Source organism: Phacochoerus africanus, chromosome 2, assembly GCF_016906955.1.
Source record: "Phacochoerus africanus isolate WHEZ1 chromosome 2, ROS_Pafr_v1, whole genome shotgun sequence".
NCBI lineage: Eukaryota > Metazoa > Chordata > Mammalia > Artiodactyla > Suidae > Phacochoerus > Phacochoerus africanus.
The window spans coordinates 163,026,943-163,046,075 of record NC_062545.1 but is presented as its reverse complement, the minus strand read 5'-3'; positions in this window follow the sequence as shown (position 1 = coordinate 163,046,075).

Here is a 19,133-nt window from a genome sequence, read left to right as displayed (position 1 = left end):
TCCATGAATTTTCCTTTTGTAAGACTCATGGTATCACAGGTTGAGAGTATGCACACATTTGATCCACCATCTCAGCTCACTATCTCCACAACAGTTTAACATATTCATGTCAGGATTTTAAAGGACTCAATTCTTTTTCTATGCAACAGTAAACAACAGCTGTCATTAGGTTAACTGCAGCCTAATACATTGGAACAGGCTAGTGCAGGATTAAGGGAACTCTGTTAGAATCCTAGCTCTGTCACTTGCTAGCCAAGTACCATCAGTTAAGGGAGAAGGTTAAATGAGTTAATATAAGTTCAGGGCTTTAGACAGTACCTGGTACCCAGAAAATATTCTATAGGTGTGAGCTTTGGTTATCATTAACATCACATTCATCAATTTCTGTAGGCTAATCCTCCCTATTTCTCTGTCATTTCTTATCTGACATGAATAAGAACTTCTTTAGTATTCTAGTCACTGACTTCTGGAGGCTTTGTAGTTTGTATTATTCTCAGGATACACTGTCCCCGAACTGAAAAGGCAATAGTGTATTTCATAGGACAGCTAGAAATTCAGAATTGTTCAACCACAAAACATTAACAGCTCAAGGGGAAAAAGTTATTTATGTGGTTTCTCCTGATTTTATTTAATTTTCCCAAAAAATCTTATCACTGAAATGAAATAGAAACAATGGTTTTTAAATATTGACTTTGGGGACCAGATCTTATCACTTATTTTGTATATTTAAACTGTTACTTTAATGAGAAACTTGTGATATCACTTAGGTGGTAGTTTTAAGAAAATCCGATCAATTGATTTTAAAACATCCATTAAATATTATAACTATATGTCTTGACTTAGTAATAACTCAATATCTGAGTGTTGAGGTATACAATTCCTTTGGACTTATCAGAGTGTAAGGTCCATAAGAACAGCGATTTTTCTGCTTTCTTAACTGCTATATTTTTACAGCTTGTCACAGTGTCTGGAACACACTGTGACTTCAGTAAATAATCAAATGATTGAGTGGCTGATAGTTCACTGTAAGGGTAGTTATGTGCCCAAGCCTATGACATATTCTGGAGATATAAAGAATACGTAATCTCGGCTCATGGGGGCACAGTTCAATGGGAAAGAAAAAAATGGGAAAAGTAAACAGGCACAATTCAAAAATAACTTGTGAGGTATGGATTAGGTGCAATAAAATCACAATAGAAATCATCTGCTGAAAGGGGGTAGAGGAAGTCTGGAAATGATTAAAAGAAAAATTGATGGTTTAGTGGAATGTTGAAAGATGTGTGAAATATATCAGTGTGCAGGGGTCTGGAGATGTTTTGAGTGGAAAATAAGTCAATGTAAAATGAATAAATAATAAACCCTGGAAATATAAAGCTAGTAGGCTCTGAGGAGCTTCATGTACCATAATAAAGAGTTTGAACTTTATTTCATCAGTAAGACATTGAAACATTTAAACAAGATGTTTTTAGAAAGGTCACTGTAGCTACAGAGTAGATAGTGGAATATATAAGTCCTGAAACTGTGTATCTGCTCAGAAGTATAATGAGATATTCTAATCCTCAAATCATATGTTTCAACTAGGGTGGTCAGAGGAGAGCGGCAAGTGAGGGGTATTTTGCTATTAAGGAAGGGATTCCGATGCTAGAATGAAAAGGATTGCACAAGACAAATGAAACATAAGGAGGCTCTAGAATGACTCCGAGATTTTTTGATTTAGGCAACCGAGTGGAGGGGCATGTCAACAACCATAAATAAAAACAAAACCCAAGAGGGCAAATTTAGTGTGGAAGTTGGATGATAACAGGGTCGGTTTGGCTGAGTTAAAATACTGGTGGAAAATCCTGAATATAAGACTGAGATTCAGGAGTTCCTGTTGTGGCTCAGCAGAAATGAAACTGACTAATATCCATGAGGACGCAGGTTTGATCCCTGGCCTCGGTCAGTGGGTTAAGGATCTGGCATTGCTGTGAGCTGTGGTATGGGTCACAGACACGGCTCGGATCTGGTGTTGCTGTGGCTGTGGTGTAGGCTGGCAGCTGCAGCTCTGATTCTACCCCTAGCCAGGGAACTTCCATATGCCACAAGTTTGGACCTAAAAAAGACAAAAACAAAACAAACAAACAAACCAAAAAAAAAAATATTGAGGTTTAGAAGAGACAAAAACTTGAATATTCAAAAATCTAGGTTAAGTAGAAAGGACTGTATCTAGACGAGAATGTCTTTGAAATGTGGGAAGGGCTTGGAGGCAAAGATAAAACCTTGTGGAAAACCAGGTTAATTTTGCTAAATGTGGTGGGTAAGTAGGCAAAACTGTGGATTGGCTAGAGAGGTAGAGGAAAGACCAGGAAGAGATGGCATGGTGAGAGGTAGGATGCAAGAGGTGGCAAAAAGTCCGAGGCACTGGAGAAATCAAGTGACATGAGGATTGCCATGTCTATTGTGTTGTGCTTGCAGAGTGACCCTGGGGACTCCAGCAAGAGTAGTGTAATGAGGGTGGGAGCTAATTGCTGTGGCCTGGTTGGGGATGATGATACATAGGCAGAAAGTCTATACCTTTAAGAAGTTTGGTTGTGTCTGGAAGACAAGGAGAGATAGGGGCTTTGGTAATAATCTCTGAGCCCTTGGATACAGCCTTTCTGAAAGATGAGCCCTAATTCTGGATGAGTTAGTAATAAAAATGTATGAATTCTCTCTTCTGATTTTAATCTGAGCTGAGCACAGGAATAAGAATAGGGATTTGTAGAGATCAAAGGGAAGAAAAGCAGAGGCAAGAATAAGGATGGAATATTTAGGGGCAAGAAAGAGAAATAACTTCAATCTATGTGGAATCTATTTGGAGACCCATGATTGTTCTAGATTATAGAATCTCTTGAAAAAAGGGCAAAACTGCAGGGACAAAGTATTTGTCTATTTTACTAACTCAACAAATCCTCAGGGAATGAACAAATATGGAATCTGGTGTGTTTGGGTGCAGTGAGTGGGGGCAGTAGTTTTACTTTGTTAGAAGTATGGTGAAGAAACTTCAGCTTCAAAAATGTTCAACCTGAGATCACTATCTGATACCCAAGAAAAATACCTACTAGACAGGTAGAAAACTGGATGAATTGTAAGAAGTCATACCTGGAGAAGAAAGATGAATCCACGTGAAGAGAGGAACCCCCTCAGTTAGAAGTTGGGTTGCTAGATTTTTCAAATAAAAATATAGGATAGGAGTTCCCGTTCTGGCTCAGTGGTTAACAAATCCGACTAGGAACCATGAGGTTGTGGGTTCGATCCCTGGCCTTGCTCAATGGGTTAAGGATCTGGCGTTGCCCTGAGCTGTGGTTATGTTGCAGACAGCTCGGATCTGGTGTTGCTGTGACTGTGGTGTAGGCCGGTGGCTACCGCTCTGATTAGATCCCTACCTGGGAACCTCCATATGCCACGGGTGCAGCACTAGAAAAAAGACAAAAACAAAAGCAAAAACCAAAAAAAAAAAAAAGAGGACAAATTGTTGAATTTGAATTTCAGATAAACTACAAATAATTTTTAGCAAATGATGTTCCATGCAATATTTGGTAGCCCCAGATAGAAAATATAAAGAGAGAAGGAGATACAGGTCATCTACATTTATAAATTTACGCTGTATTTCTGGACTTGGGGACTCTCCTATGTCAATTCCTAAAAAATATTTGTAACAGAGAAGAAAAATGGAGGTGACAGGAGTGTTAAGTCAGTCATTCTCTAAAAGGTTATTTTGAAATAAGAGAGGAGAAAAAGGTGCAGTTGTTCTTTGTCATGTTTAGAGGAAATGGATTATTTCACAGTTTTGGGAAACAACAAAAAAGCTTCAACAGCTTTTCTGCTTTAGCAGGAGAAATACTGTTCTAGGGAAGATTTGGGCAAAGACTGGTCAATAATTAATTTTAGGAAACATTGCCTTTTGCTAAACCTTTTGTCCTCTGTCTTGATCAAACTTTGCTATCTTGCTCAAGCCATAATTCACACACCATGTATCAATAAAATAAGTAATAGAAGATCGTTTGGTTACCTAAAATATTTATGCTCACTGAATAGCTTATGAAAAAAGGAAAATAACTGTGCAACTACAGAACTTGCTGTTAGGACTGAACATATACATAAAAGTTAACATAATTTTTACTTGCTTGGCATAAGCATTTGATATGCATGTCACAATTTATTTTGTCAGATTCCTATGATTTATTTATCAGTGAGCCAAATATAATTTGTATGTAAAGTGGGAAGGCATTTTTTTCAACTAAAATTAATTTTTTCTCCTTTAATCTGAATACTTTTAAAATGTATTTTTATTTATTTTTCTAAATGACTTTTATTTTTTCCATTATAGCTAGCTTACAGTGTTCTGTCAATTTTCTACTATACAGCTAAAGTGACTCAGTCACACATACATGTATACATTCTTTTTTTTCACATTATTATGCTCCATCATAAGTGACTAGATATAGTTCCCAGTGCTATGCAGCAGGATCTCATTGCTTGTCTGTTCCAAAGGCAATAGTTTGCATCTATTAACCCCCAATTCCCAGTCTATCCCACTTCCTCCAATTCCTCCTTGGCAACCACAAGTCTGTTCTCCATGTCCATGACTTTCTTTTCTGTGGAAAAGTTTATTTGTGCTGTATATTAGATTCCAGATACGTGATATCATATGGTATTTGTCTTCTCCTTCTGACTTACTTCACTCAGTATGAGAGTCTCTAGTTCCATCCATGTTGCTGCAAATAGCATTATTTTGTTCCTTTTTATGGCTGAGTAGTATTCCATTGTGTATATATACACCACTTCTTCTTAATCCAATAATCTGTTGATGGACATTTAGGTTGTTGCCATATCTTGGCTATTGTGAATAGAGCTGCCATGAACATCCGGGTGCATGTATCTTTTTCAAGGTAAGTTTTGTCTGGATATATACCCAGGAGTGGAATTGCCGGGTCATATGGTGGTTGTATATTAAGTTTTCTGAGGTACCTCCATACTGTTTTCCATAGTGGTTGTACCAATTTACATTCCCACCAGCAGTGCAGGAGGGTTCCCTTTTCTCCACATCCTTTCCAGCATTTGTTTTATGTGGACTTATTAATGATGGCCTTTCTGACAGGTGTGAGGTGACACCTCATAGTAGTTTTGATTTGCATTTCTCTAATAATCAGTGATGTTGGAGAAATGTCTATTCAGGTCTTTTTCCCATTTTTCAGTTAGGTTGTTGGCTTTTTTCTGTTGAATTGTATTAGTTGTATATTTTAGAGATTAAGCCCTTGTCAGTTGCATCATTTGAAACTATTTTCTCCCATTCCATAAGTTGTCTTTTTTTTTTTTTTCTTATTGTTTCCTTTGCTGTTCAAAAGCTTGTCAGTTTGATTAGGTCCCATTGGTTTAATTTTGTTTTTATTTCTGTTGCTTTGGATATTGACCTGAGAAAACATGTGTAAGGTTAATGTCAGAGAATGTTTCGCCTATGTTCTTTTCTAGGAGTTTGATGGTGTCTTGTCTTATGTTTAAGTCTTTCAGCCATTTTGAGTTTATTTTTGTGCATGGTGTGAGGGTGTGTTTCAGTTTCATTGATTTACATGCAGCTGTCTAGTTTTCCCAGCACCTCTTGCTGAAAAGACTGTTTTCTTTCTCATTTTATACTCTTGCCTCCTCTGTCGAAGATTAATTGACCGTAGGTATCTGGGTTTATTTCGGAGTTCTCTATTCTGTTCCGTTAATGGGTGTGTCTGTTTTGGTGCCAGTACCACATTATCTTGATGACTGTGGCTTTGTAATATTGCCTGAAGTCTGGGAGAGTTATGCCTCCTGTTTGGTTTTTGTTGCTCAGGATTGCTTTGGCACCTTAAAATTTATTTTAACTATTTTATATAATTTTACAGACATACTTTTATATAAACGCACAATTGTAATAAAGAGATAAAGAGACTGTATTTTTTTTTTGGTGGGGGAGGGGGGTCACGCTGTGACATGTGGAAGTTCCAGGGCCAGGGATCAAACCTGTGCCACAGCAATGGTAACCTGCTGAGCCACAAAGGAACTCCAAAGGGACTGTATTTTTTTTTTTTTTTTTTTAGGGCTGTACCTGTAGCATATGCAAGTCCCCAAGCTAGGTGCTGAATTGGAGGTGCAGCTGCTGTCCACTGCAAAATGGAATCCAAGCCCTGTTTACGACCTTCACCACAGCTCATGGCAACACCAGATCATTAACCTACTGAGCAAGGCCAGGGATCAAACCTGCATCCTAATGGATACTAGTCAATGTTGTAACCTACTGAGCCACAATGGGAACTCCTAAGAGACTGTATTTTTTTTTTTTTGTCTTTCATCTTTTTAGGGCCACACCTGCGGCATATGGAGGGTCCCAGGCTAGGGGTCTGACTGACTCTGTAGCCGCCAGCCTACACCACAGCCATAGCAACGTGGGATCCAAGCCGCATCTGCGACCTACACCACAGCTCAGGTCAATGCCGGATCCTTAACCCACTGAGTGAGGCCAGGGGTCGAACCTGCATCCTCATGGATGCTAGTCAGGTTTGTTAACCACCAAGGCATGACAGGAACTCCCGAGTCTGTATTTTTGATGTTTTATTTCTGATAACTTGCAATCCCTACTGTCCCTGTGTCCTCTGCAAGATCTCTGGGTACAATGTGATAAAACAGCCCAGCACCTTCCTTCCCTTGGCCCTGGTGGGAATTTCAAACCAGACTAGTTTCTGGTAGGTACCCTATTCTATCTCCACCCAATAACCACCACAAGCACACAAGCCACCATTTCCTTTGCTCTTGTTTCACTCCTGATAGAAGATGAGCCCTCCCTGGGGAATCATTTTGTTGTTTGTTATGTGAATAATGAACAATTTCATATGCATGAGTGCCTATGTGTCATTTGTCCAGAGATCTAAAAATCCTACCCAGCCTCTAGGGGATGCTAGGTGCTGAAATAAAATTGTGATCACATACATTTCTTAATACAGTTATTTTGTGTGGTTTTGTACGTCTCCCTACTCTCCTCCTTCCCATATCAGCAGCTCCTTCATAAGGTGCCCATCATCTTGACTTCAAATACCTTGGATTAGTTTTGGCAATTTAAAAATTATATATACATAGAGGAATATAGTATGTATTCTTATGGATGTTATTCATCATTTTGTTTGTGAGCTTTATTATTATTATTATTGTTTCTAGAATAGTTAGTTGACTTTCATTGCTCTATAGTATTCCAAAGAATATCCCACAGTTTATCCAGTTTGGGGCTGGTATGAATAATTCTTCTATCAACATTCTTGTCCACATCTTTTAGTGCACACTTCAGTAGGGTATTTATTTATCTAGGAACAGATTTACTAGATTGTTGGATATGTCTATGGGTTATAACAGGAATGGACAAAGAACCCTTCAAAAAAATTATAACAATTCATAGCTGGTGTGAGATGTTTTCTTGTTTATTTTACATTCCTAACCAGAATCAACCTTTCTCCTTCATTTAAGGCCAAAAATGAATATTTTATATAATTCTAGTATCTTATTTTAGTGTTGATAAGATTCAAAGTTTAGATTTCCTTGTTGTACATATAAAAGGTATTATTAACTGATGAAAAGTCTTTGAGGTGCTGTGACGGTTTTTCAGATTCATTGAAATTATTTCTGTATACGTAGTTTTATAGAAGAGTTCTGATCTTGCATTTAATCTACAAATTGGAGTAGTTTCCAGTGAAAGGTTGAGAAGGGATTCATGTTCAACTCATCCTCATAGCTCTCATAAAATGGATTTAGTGTGTTATGTTGGCCCTGTAGCCAGATTTCTCTGCTTGCATATATTGAAAATCATTTATATTAGAAAATGGTCTTTTAGGGAAAAAAGCAGGGACATTTTCTTTTTCTTCCGCTCTAGTGTGTATCCAATTTATTCCAGACATTTCATTTTAACCTCCTACCTGGGGACTTTCTTAGTTATGATGATTCCATATATAAAGTTTTGAGACAGAATGTACAGCTCTTTAAATTTAGTGGCAAATGATACATGAGGCTCTATGTTCTTCTTGTGAAGCATTAAATGCTGACAATAAAATGATAGTGCTGGTCATAAGCACAACTTCAATTATCACATGAATGCATCAATTTAATCTAATTTATGAGAAAATAAACAAAATGATGATTTAACGATTAGTCAATCATTCCATGGATGATTCAATGATCATACAATTAAGTGTGTTGAGAAAATTGGCAATAGAGCTGCGAGGGAAGTGTTTAATTTTTTCTGTTGTTTTTCTTTGTTCACACCCTATTTCAAAATAAGTTCAAGATGGATTGAATAGTTAAATGTTACAAAAAAAAAAAGAAAAAAAATCTTCTGAGAAATGATTTTTTTAATCTTATTTTGCAGTAGGATGCTATTTCCTAGATCATTTTTTTATGATTTCTCCCATTGCACTTAATGTATTTATGTTTATATGTTTCATTGTATTAGTTAGTGATTTCCAGATAAACAGAAACAAGAGGATGTGTGTATCTTGTATATACATGTGTACTTATGTTGTGAGCCACATGGGAATTTCTGTGTATCTGTGTAAATAAATGTGTATATATACACACACACACACATAAATATACTATATAAATAATATATAATACTATATATAAATAATGTATTAAAATTACATATATACATAAAATAATAATAAATAGACTCATAGACTCATGCATTGATTATGGAGGTTATGAGGTCCCATGATCTGTCATCTGCCATCTGAAAATCCAGAAAAGACAGTGGTATAATTCAGTTCAAGTCCAAAGTCCTGAGAACCAAGGGAGCTGATAGCATAAACCCAGGCTAAGGGCAAGAGAAGAAATCAGACTTTTTTTGTTCATTTGGTGCTATGCTTTTATTCAAATGAAAGTGGAAAAACTACACTATACCAATAAATAGCAAATATGATGGTATTTTACAGCACCGCATCATAAAAAGAGGCAGGAAAAAAAGCTGAATTCCTCCTTCCAGTGCCTTTTTTTTTTTTTGTTTGTTTTCCAGGATTTCAGCAGCACTCACAGGAGGAAGGGCATCAATTCAAATGCTGGTCTCATCCATAAACATATTCATAGACACACCTAGAAATAAAGTTTAATCTGGGCACAACTTTGCCAGTCAGTTTAACTCATATAATTAACCATCACATTTACCAAGTAGAAAGTTCATAAAATTGAGAGGCCAAAAATACCTGGTTGAAATTTTTTGATACAAATACAGCATAAAATTAAGGAGGTTTACAGTCTTAACATATAGATGACACATATAAAATTTTCTTATTCAAAATCTAATAAATAATACATAGGACATAAGAAAAGATACATGCAAAAAAGAAATGCAAAATGAAAACGTATTTAACTACTCTAATAATCAATGAAGTATACTTTTAACCAGTATTTTTGATGATCATTTTACTTATTGAAATGGCATATTGCTGGTATTGATTAAAACCAGAAGCCCCCTCATGCTCTTTTCATGGAAATGTAAATTGGTCCAATCTTTCTGGAAAGCAATTTGCGAGATTACCAAGACACATTAAGGTGTTCTTAGACTTTGTTTTTCTCTTTTGTACATTTTGTCTGAGGAAGTGAGTTTATGATAAATCATAATTTACGTATAAAAGTGTTCATAGTGTGATCTGTAACATACCTAAACTTGATTGAGTGTTAATTGAGAAAATAACTCAGTACAGTATTGTGTGTTCATAGGGTAGGGTATTGTGAAGATATTGAATCTGATTTGCTCAAATAAAACTTGCAAAAGAGTGTGATAAATTAAGTGGGGGGAAAACGAGGATAAATTTAGGACATAATCTGCTAAGTGTTAATCAAAACCCATTTCCTCCTTTTTTTTTTTTTTCTTCTGGCAACATAACTAGGATATATTTGTATTTAGGTGCGGGTAAGGTGACTAAGTTCTAATGAAATATGTGTAGAAATTATTTTCTTTTCCCAAAAGCCCTCCCAAGAAAGATGGTCTATGCTTGTTCCCCTTCTGTTCAGTAGACAGAGATGACCACAGTGGCTTTAGAATGAACCAGTTGATGATGGCAAAACTTGTCCCCGAGTGAACACCCTTTCCACCCCTAAAACACACACACGTACAGGCACTCACTCAGGACTATGAGCAAAAAATATACTTTAGAATCAATGTTACAGACTTATGTTTTGCTTTTTTAGGTAGTACAGGTTTTTCTAAAACTTACCATGGGTACAGTTGGGGAGATGACATTAAGAGCAATGACACAATTTTCATGAGTTCTTTCCATATTTGCTAATGGCAAGTAGAATGCTGCTCACATACTATTTGAAGTCTCCTGGAGTTGTCCTCACCTGTGTCCTGTACTTAAGCTGTTGCTTCAGCTATAGTAGCATCTTTCATTTAGACCCTTTTTGGAGCTCTAGTAATCCTCCAAAGTACATTGCCATGCCAACCAGTTACCCTCATCTCTCTTGGGGCATCTCTGAGGTCCATGAGAGTAAGAAAAACAAAAATGATATTCAAGTATAATCTTTCTATTTTATTCTTTCAGTCTCAGCACTGCAAATAAACAAAAACCTTGTTTACTTTTTCAAATGTGGTATCTTCAATGCATTGAGACATTTCCTTTATTATGGAATTATTTTTCCCAGACAATGAATTGTTATAATCAAATTAGGCTGCTTGGTTAATATAGTTTGGTGATTTCATTGAAATATATCCAAGATTTCATTATTTCTCCTTGGAATTAAAATGATTATTAAAAAAAAGAAGTACTAAAATTCCTTTTAATGAAGTGGGGTGAGAAAATTTTGTGTCCATATTATTCTTCAAATAATATCTGTTTTATTACATTTTATCACTTTTTATCTTTATAATAAAATTTGTATTGCAATATTAAATTCTATTCTTAATGATCTGTATAATACTTTTTAAAATTTTTTATATTTATCATGACTTGAATAATCATATTCTTAAAAGCACAATTATTCTTGTATACATTTTATGGAGAACTGAGGGCAAGTAATTTTTTATTTAACCTAGCCTATGTAATTTTGGTAAAGTCAAGATATGGTCTATATTAGCCAAGCTCTCAAGAGGAAGCAGTTGGCATCCTTGAAAAAGGGTAATTCACAGAGAAGCTAATTACTAAAGAGGCTTTTTACAAAACAGGGTGGAAATAGTGCAGGAACTGGAACTGTTACTTCCTATAGACCTTAAGGGATAAGAGGAAGGACTAGTCCCTGGAGCCTGGATGGAGAGATTCCTCAGTAATCAGCTGTCCTGAGAGAATCAATGGGAGAACTAATCTGTTCTCATAGCACAGTGACCAGAGAAGGCTGTGAAGGGTGGAGGGGCAGGGCACCTGCTACAGGACCTCAGGCTTCATCTGACCAGCAGCTGCTCCTTCTGCCTTCATAGCAGAGACAATCTTGTCCTATTCCCGAAGGTTAGGTTCTTGTCTCATTGCAGAAGGTATTCAGAAATGAGATGGAAATTAAGAAAGAAAAGTTAGGATCCATTTAAGTGAGAAATACACCTCTTAAGGAGAGGCAGGCAGGGAGGCAAGCAGAACACTGTTTATAAGGGGCATCCAACTATTGGGAGGGCTATTCACTGGGAAGGTAGGGTTTTGGAGGTCATATTCCTTAAAAGGATTTTTGTCCTTATTTGGTTTTATTGGACATGTCAGGGCATCAGTGTATGATGGGTGCTTCTTATTTGCATAGCCAATTTTATTATAATTTTATTATAATGAGGGTGTAATGAGTAACAGGTTACATTTGGACACTGGAGATTCTTGCCCTTTTCCACCTTTGCTTGTCTGCCTCCAGGGCACTTATCACCTGCAAATGTGTGGTTTCCTATCATCTGGCTTTTTTTTGTCTGCCCATGGACCCTGCTCTTTGCATGATGGTGGTTTCCCTCTTCTCTGCCCATGCCTAACTACCTGCCTGCTGTAATAGTCCTATTGACAACCAAGGCTTCAGGGGTGATTCAGAAAGTCTCTGTTCCTGTCCTTTTCTCCTCAGGTCTTTATTGCCCAGTCCTTGGTAGAAGAAAACATGGAGACTAAACCGTTAGTTCCAGAGGATTCTATTGAATCCAGTGAGCTCTAAATAATATTAAGAAACCAGAGATTTAAAAGAACTTTGTATTGTATATTTGTTATCTTTTAGCAGCTCAGGTTCTAAATATCCTTGCTGTACAAATGTTGTTATAAGTCAAATATATGCTTCTACCTATATTCTACATCTGGAGGAAGACACACGTACACACACAAACAAAGCCACAGGTGAAATTGCTTGAAGCTACAGTAGTGGAGTCAAAGTAGTGGCGCTGTAGGATATGAAATGATGCTCACTGCTAGTGAATGCCACTGGGGGCAACACAGCCACCACACCTTAACTGGAAAGTTGCTATGGCATGACCGTGGCTTTCCTCTCTGCTTCTCAGAAAACTACCTTAATTTCTCTTACTTCTTTGCTGATTCCATGTCACATTTGGTGTCCTGTTCATAAATTCATTTTCTGCTTAAATTAGCAAGATTAGCTTTCTGTTATTTTCAACAAAAATTCTAATGGGAAAAATATCCTTGCATTGAAGGCATTATTCTTCAAACTGCATGTCACCACCAGAAGTGAAATAATCAGTACCCAGCAACAGCTAAAAAAAAATTAAACTGTAATAGATGAGAAATATAATGCATCATTTCTATCTTAAGTATTGTTTCATGAAAACTTTGGGATTTGTGTGCGTGTGTGTGTGTTTGTTACTGTTTGTATATATGTGCTAGATTCAATGTAAATTCAACTTTTAACATAGGAAATGGTCAAAGATATTTGAAAAACATTTATTCTAGAGTATATTACATGATTCTGGTTTTCCTTTTATTTTCAGTCATGACAGGTTAAGGAATTCATGGCCTCACTACAATATAAACAGAGAATTAGTAATTTTTGAATGGGTTCCATAAACTTGAAGTTAAGAACAATAATTTGTGTTCACCATGAGTCAAAATGAAGTCTTAGATATTATGCTTTAAAATAGTTGTATCCTAAGCTTTCCTGTGGCGTGGTCAATTTCTCTCTAGCATCAAAAGCTTTGAAAGTGGGCAGAAAGGAAAGTAAAAGAGAGTGTGTGAGGGTAAAGTAGGAAATCAACAGCTAGTATGTGTACCCTGTTACTCAGTTTACAAGTTGCCTTCAATTCCACTGTATCATTTGATTTTCAGAGCAAACCTATAAATAAGTTGTTACCTGATCTTTATGGTAAAACTAAGACTCAAAGATTATACTTTGCCCAAAATTACACATAGCATATAGAGAGATCAGAAACAGCTTAGCTGGACTTCAAATGACCTTGATCATTTGAATAGTCAACAAATAATTATTTTCTTTAGATTTTGAGATTTAGTATTTCCTTTATTCTCAAATAATTAGAGTGCCCAGTGGGCCAATTTATTCTTTTTTAATGATCTCTTCCCTGAATCAGTCTGTAGTAATTCAAAAATTTCAATATTAGTCCTTTATAGTGTGTCTCTCAGCAGCTCATGCCAAAGTTTAGATGTATCTGGATCATCAGGTGCTTTATGCTACATGGGATTTATTTACTATGAGACTTGTGGAATTTCCTAGAAAAGAATGTATTCAAAGAGGATGGAAAATACAGGTGCATAAACTCAGTCCAAAGAAGATGGGACCATGTTGGAGGGAAATGTGAATTCTGATTATAACACCACTGAAGAGCTCCTTTATTCCAACCTGTTTAGACCCATGTCCCAATCCCACAGTTAAGAGGTTGCATTGATGAGTATGCTAAAGCTAATGTCACTTGATACTGTCACTTTCCTTTCTGTGGTACAGACAATGTATAGACTCTTTGTAGGAGTGTGTAACCCCATCCTTGATATGGGACAGTTGCTGGAGCACATTGGGTACAGTAGTTTAAGCAAGTACTGGAGTGAAAACAAAGTGGGAGAGAACATCAACCTTTGATGAAAGGAATCAACAAAAGCAGGGAGGCCGCTCATATCAAAAACACCAGCAATGAACTAGGAGAATCTAGACTGCAGCAGCTGGGGCATCAGGGTGCAAAAAGGTGGGTACCATGGGGTGAGGAGAGCACAAACTCACTCACAGCAGGCTTAGCTATGCAGGACCCTTGTTTCATGATACATTTACTTATTCAGCAGACCATTTATGACCCCAGTGCAGTATTAGTTACCAGGGATAGAATGATAAAGCAGGAAGACATAGCTCCTGCCTCCTCACTTCCAACCCTACAAAGATTAGAGTCTAGCCAAGAAAATAGATAAGCAAGGAAGTAATATGACCACCAGCGTTGTTTGTGCATAATTGAGGTTAAGTGACTGAACTTTCCGCAATCAGGGGCTGGGGCAGAGCCAGAAGAGAATGGTTTATTACTGATAATGTGATCTTGTATAATCTTTGGATTAGTGTGACCTGAGGAGAGTTGATTACAGCTCTCTTGGAGCTTTAACCTCATTCTGTATTTGATAATTTCTATGTAGGTATCTTTTCCCTAATAGTTCTGAATGTACTTAAAGATGGAAAGAATATATATTTTTTTAATCTTTGTGTTTCCCACAGCAAGACGTCTAGAATAACTTAGTGCAGTGGAGTTTTATTTAGTAAGTAATAGGATGCCATGAACTGTAAAGTATGATTTCAAGAATGTGTGTATTTGAAATGGACTTTAAAATTGTATCTTGATTATTTATACACCTGATAAAAGAAGATGATTGTGGAAATGAAGAACAAGGGACCTCTCCCCAGGCTAGGAGGACATGAGATGCAATGTTCATGCCCTTTTTTAGGAGAAGCAATTTTACCATTGTAGTGATGAAAAGGAAATAGTTTTAAATGAAAAAAAAAAATACAAAGGAATCACAGAATCCAAGCTGGAATTGCTTATGCTTTATACATGAGTAATTGAAATTCCTGGTAAGTAAGATATTACAAAGTCTTTAGAACACTAATGTTCTTTAGAACATTAACAAAGATAATGTTTAGAATATTCTTTAGCACAGCCTACCTATTTAACCAGAAAATAAGCTTTCCCTTATAAATTTGAAAAGCTTTAGACATCTTTTGAATGAAGTCAGTAGAATAGCTATTATACTCCAATGAAATATGCCATAATTAAGTTTTCTTTCTTTTTATTTCTAACTCGTTATTTTTCCCTTGGGAAAACAATCTTAATTCACTCAACAAAATACATCACAAAGCTTATTATTTTTTTCCAATTTCATTTTAGAAAATCATTTTCTTGAAAATTTAGCCATTATTTCCTGAGTACATTGTCAAAAAAGAGACTATTTCATTTGAATTATTAGATTTTTGTGTGTTAAAAATTACTTTAATATTTCTTTTACTTTAGGAAGTTTTAATGATGGCTTACTGAGCTTCAATTTTTAAGCCTAAGGAATTCAGTTTAATGTGTTATTATTAATATAATATCCTATAATAAATTGACTTATCAAAAATTTATTTTTAAATGAGGTAAAGAATAATATGATTTTTAAAATGTAGCCACTCTTTATAACCTTGCCACACACATCTCATTTACTTACCAGATGAAGTTTAAATTTCTTAGTTGGGAACTTAAGGCTTTATATAGATATTTTCCCTTGTTCCATTTCAATGATTTTCATGTATAAACTCACTAAATTTTATTGTGTATTTCCTAGGTACAAAGAATTGGGATTTTCTTGTACATAATGAAATTGTAGTCTAATGTATTTTCTCTCTTTCTTTTCTTTTTTTGGGGGGAGGCGCCTGCACCCATAGCATATGGAAATTCCCAAGCTAGGGGTTGAATCAGAGTTATAGCTGCCAGTCTACACCAAAGCCACAGCAATGGCAGGTCCAAGCCTTTACTGTGACCTACACCACAGCTCGTGGCAATGCTGGATCCTTAACCCAATGGGCGAGGCCAGGGATCAAACCCCTGTCCTTGTGAATACTAGTCAGGTTTGTTACCACTGAGACACAATGGGAACTCCAGGCAAATGTATTGTATTCTTATGATTGGCAAGTACCATGAGGGAAGGACAAATAAAATGCTATAGGATTTCAGAGGACCTAATATTTATTTCAAAGAACATTTTAGAAAATAGGTGGCATTTGACCTTGATCTTATGAAAGTGTCAGATTAAAACAGCACAGTGCAGGGAAGGATGGGACATTCTAGGAGAGAATAACATTAAATTTTCTCAATAATCAACTGCTATTTCTCAAAGTATAATCAACATTCCAACCAACCTGGTTTGGGGACATTAGCTGGTGCCCAAATGTACTTTTAGCTTTATAGTATCTGTGCTTCTGTTTATTTTACCCTTTTTCTATTATTTCTTTTCTTTCATTTATATTTTTTTCTGTAGTATTGACCACCTTTTGTTGCTCTCATGATTCTCCAACCTATCTAGAATCTACATGTTTTCTTTATTAATATTTATTTGTATCTCCCATATTGCGTTTTGCTTCATGTATGTATATATAAATTAATATATATATATTTAATTTGTTAATGTGACTAAGTCTTAAACACTGGGTTTTTAAATATTGTGACTTCTTCTCTGCATTTTGTTGGTACAGTATCTTATATAAAATACACATTTGATAAATAGAATTTTATTTTAAATTGTTTGCTTAGGAAATAATCAGGATTTTAGAATGGTTATTACCATCTCATACAGAATGCCTGCTTTAATATGGGACCAAATAATTTTATATGATTGAGGAATACATTAAAAACTCTTTTTGGTGTAGTTATTCCCTACCAGCCTACTATTGTGTATTAAAATGACCATTAGGATTTATTCCAACATGTAAGCCTGATACATTAAATATACTATGCAGTCAACCCATAATTGATGAGTAACCTGTAACTGAGGTAATATAGTTGCAATGGAATCATGTTTTCTTGAGGGCACTATTTGACTCACAAGCTATAAGAGCTAAAGAAATGTTAGAGCTAATGGTTTAGTCTTGCAGTTCAGTAACAAAGAGACAAACAACTCAAAGATGGACAGAGAAATTGAATAGACATTTCTCAATGTTATACAAATGGCTAATAGCGCATGAAAAGATGCTGAACATCATTAGTCATTAAGGAAGTGAAAATCAAAACCACAATGAGATACCATTTTATTTCTACTAGATGGCTATAATAATTATTTTTTTTAAAAAACCCAGAAAATAAAAAGTAGTGACAAGATGTGAAGACATTGGAATCTTCATACATTGCTGGTGGGAATATAAAATATGTGCTGTGGAAAGCAGTTTGGCTATTTCTCTAAAAGGGAAACTGAATTATAATGTGATCCAGAAATTCCACTCTTTAGCTTATACCTAAAAAAATGGTAAACATATGTCCAATAAAAGTCTGTATGTTAACGGTCATAACAAATACAGCAAAAATTTAGAAACCACCCAAGTTCTGCTCACCAACTATAAATGACTAAATAACAGTGATATATCCACAAATGGAATATTATACAGCCATTAGAGGAAGTACTGATACATGCTACAGTGTGTATGGGCTTTGAAAACATTTTACTGAGTGAAAGAAATTAGACACAAAAGTCCACATATTGTATGATCCCATTTTTATGAAAGGTCCAGAATAGGCAAATTCATACATACTGAAAGCAGATAGTAATTACTAGATATTGAGGGAGGAAGAAAATGGGAAGTGACTGACTGATGGGTAGGGAATTTCTTTCTTGCCGCAGTCAAAATGTTCTTATGTTAGAAAGTAATGATGTTTGTACAGTATTTTGAATGTATCAAATACCACTAAATTGCAAACATTAAAATGATTAGAATGGTGAGTTTTATGTTGTATGAATTTTACCTCAGTAAAGAAAATTATGTGAAAACCAATCAGAACACCTTGCCTATTTACCTGAAGAGGTATGGTGTGCTGGGGTGAAGGTGTGCATCACATGCTCTGGAAGAAATGCATTGGGTTCAATTTCCCGTGTTCAAACTCACTGCAAAGTGAGTCCCAATGAAAATCTATCTGAATGTTGGCAGAATGTGTAACCAATATGATATAGCAAACATACAGCCTTGTGAGATACTGAAAAGGGGACCCAGCTCAGCCTTTTGAGAGTAAAAAGGGATGTTATTAATCATAATATGACATCAGGTGAAAACTGGATTATCCTGGGAAAATTAAAACTATGCATCATCTGAATCCTGACAAAGATGAGATAGAATTATAGAGCAGAATTCAACCAACACTTCATGTCTTCAGTCTTTTTGCTTCATGGTTGTTTTAGTCATTTATGTATTCATTCATTCAATAAATATATACTGAGCCCCTATTAAGGGCTAGGTGTTCAAGTTATTCTCTGAATGGTAAGAAACTTACAATGCTTCTTCACTTAATATTCCACCCTGAGGTTGAAGTGGCTGTCATAAAGTAATTTCAGTAATACACATAGCTTTTCTAATGGCTTCACTGGATGTAATAGAGTTCTTTGCAGTTTTGGCTTTATTGTACCTTTGAAGCGTGTTTGTCAGTCCTGTATTAAGATGCATGTAGTAGAGTTAGCTCTCTGGCTCTGTTCTGCCTTATGTAATGCTGTTGTCCTATACTAGTTTGTTGTCTATTGATGGAACTATCTTTCTCTGCTCTGAGAGTGTCAGCTCTTTGAGGAGGAGTCACTACTATTTTTGATTTTTCCTCTTTTATCATCACATTCTATGTTTCATATTGCTTTTGCCACTTGATGCATCTTCAAAGTATGCTTTTGACTGCTTTTGGGCTAGAGTAGTTCCAAAAGTCTGAGAATTTTGGGCATTCATTCTCTGTGGGTCACGCATCTTAGTTGTACCTGAAGAATGATCCTACATATGAACATTCAAGCATTCAACATGATCCAGGTGCTCTGGGGCCTTATATATATTATCTTTTTTCATAACAATCCTATTAAGTGAGATCATCATTTTTCAAATGAAGTACTTGAGGGTGTAAGAATTAAATACGTGGCAAAAAATAAAGTCAAAATTCAAATCCAGGAGTTCCTGTCATGGCTCAGCAGAAATGAATCTGACTAGTATCCATGAGGAGGCAGATTTGATGG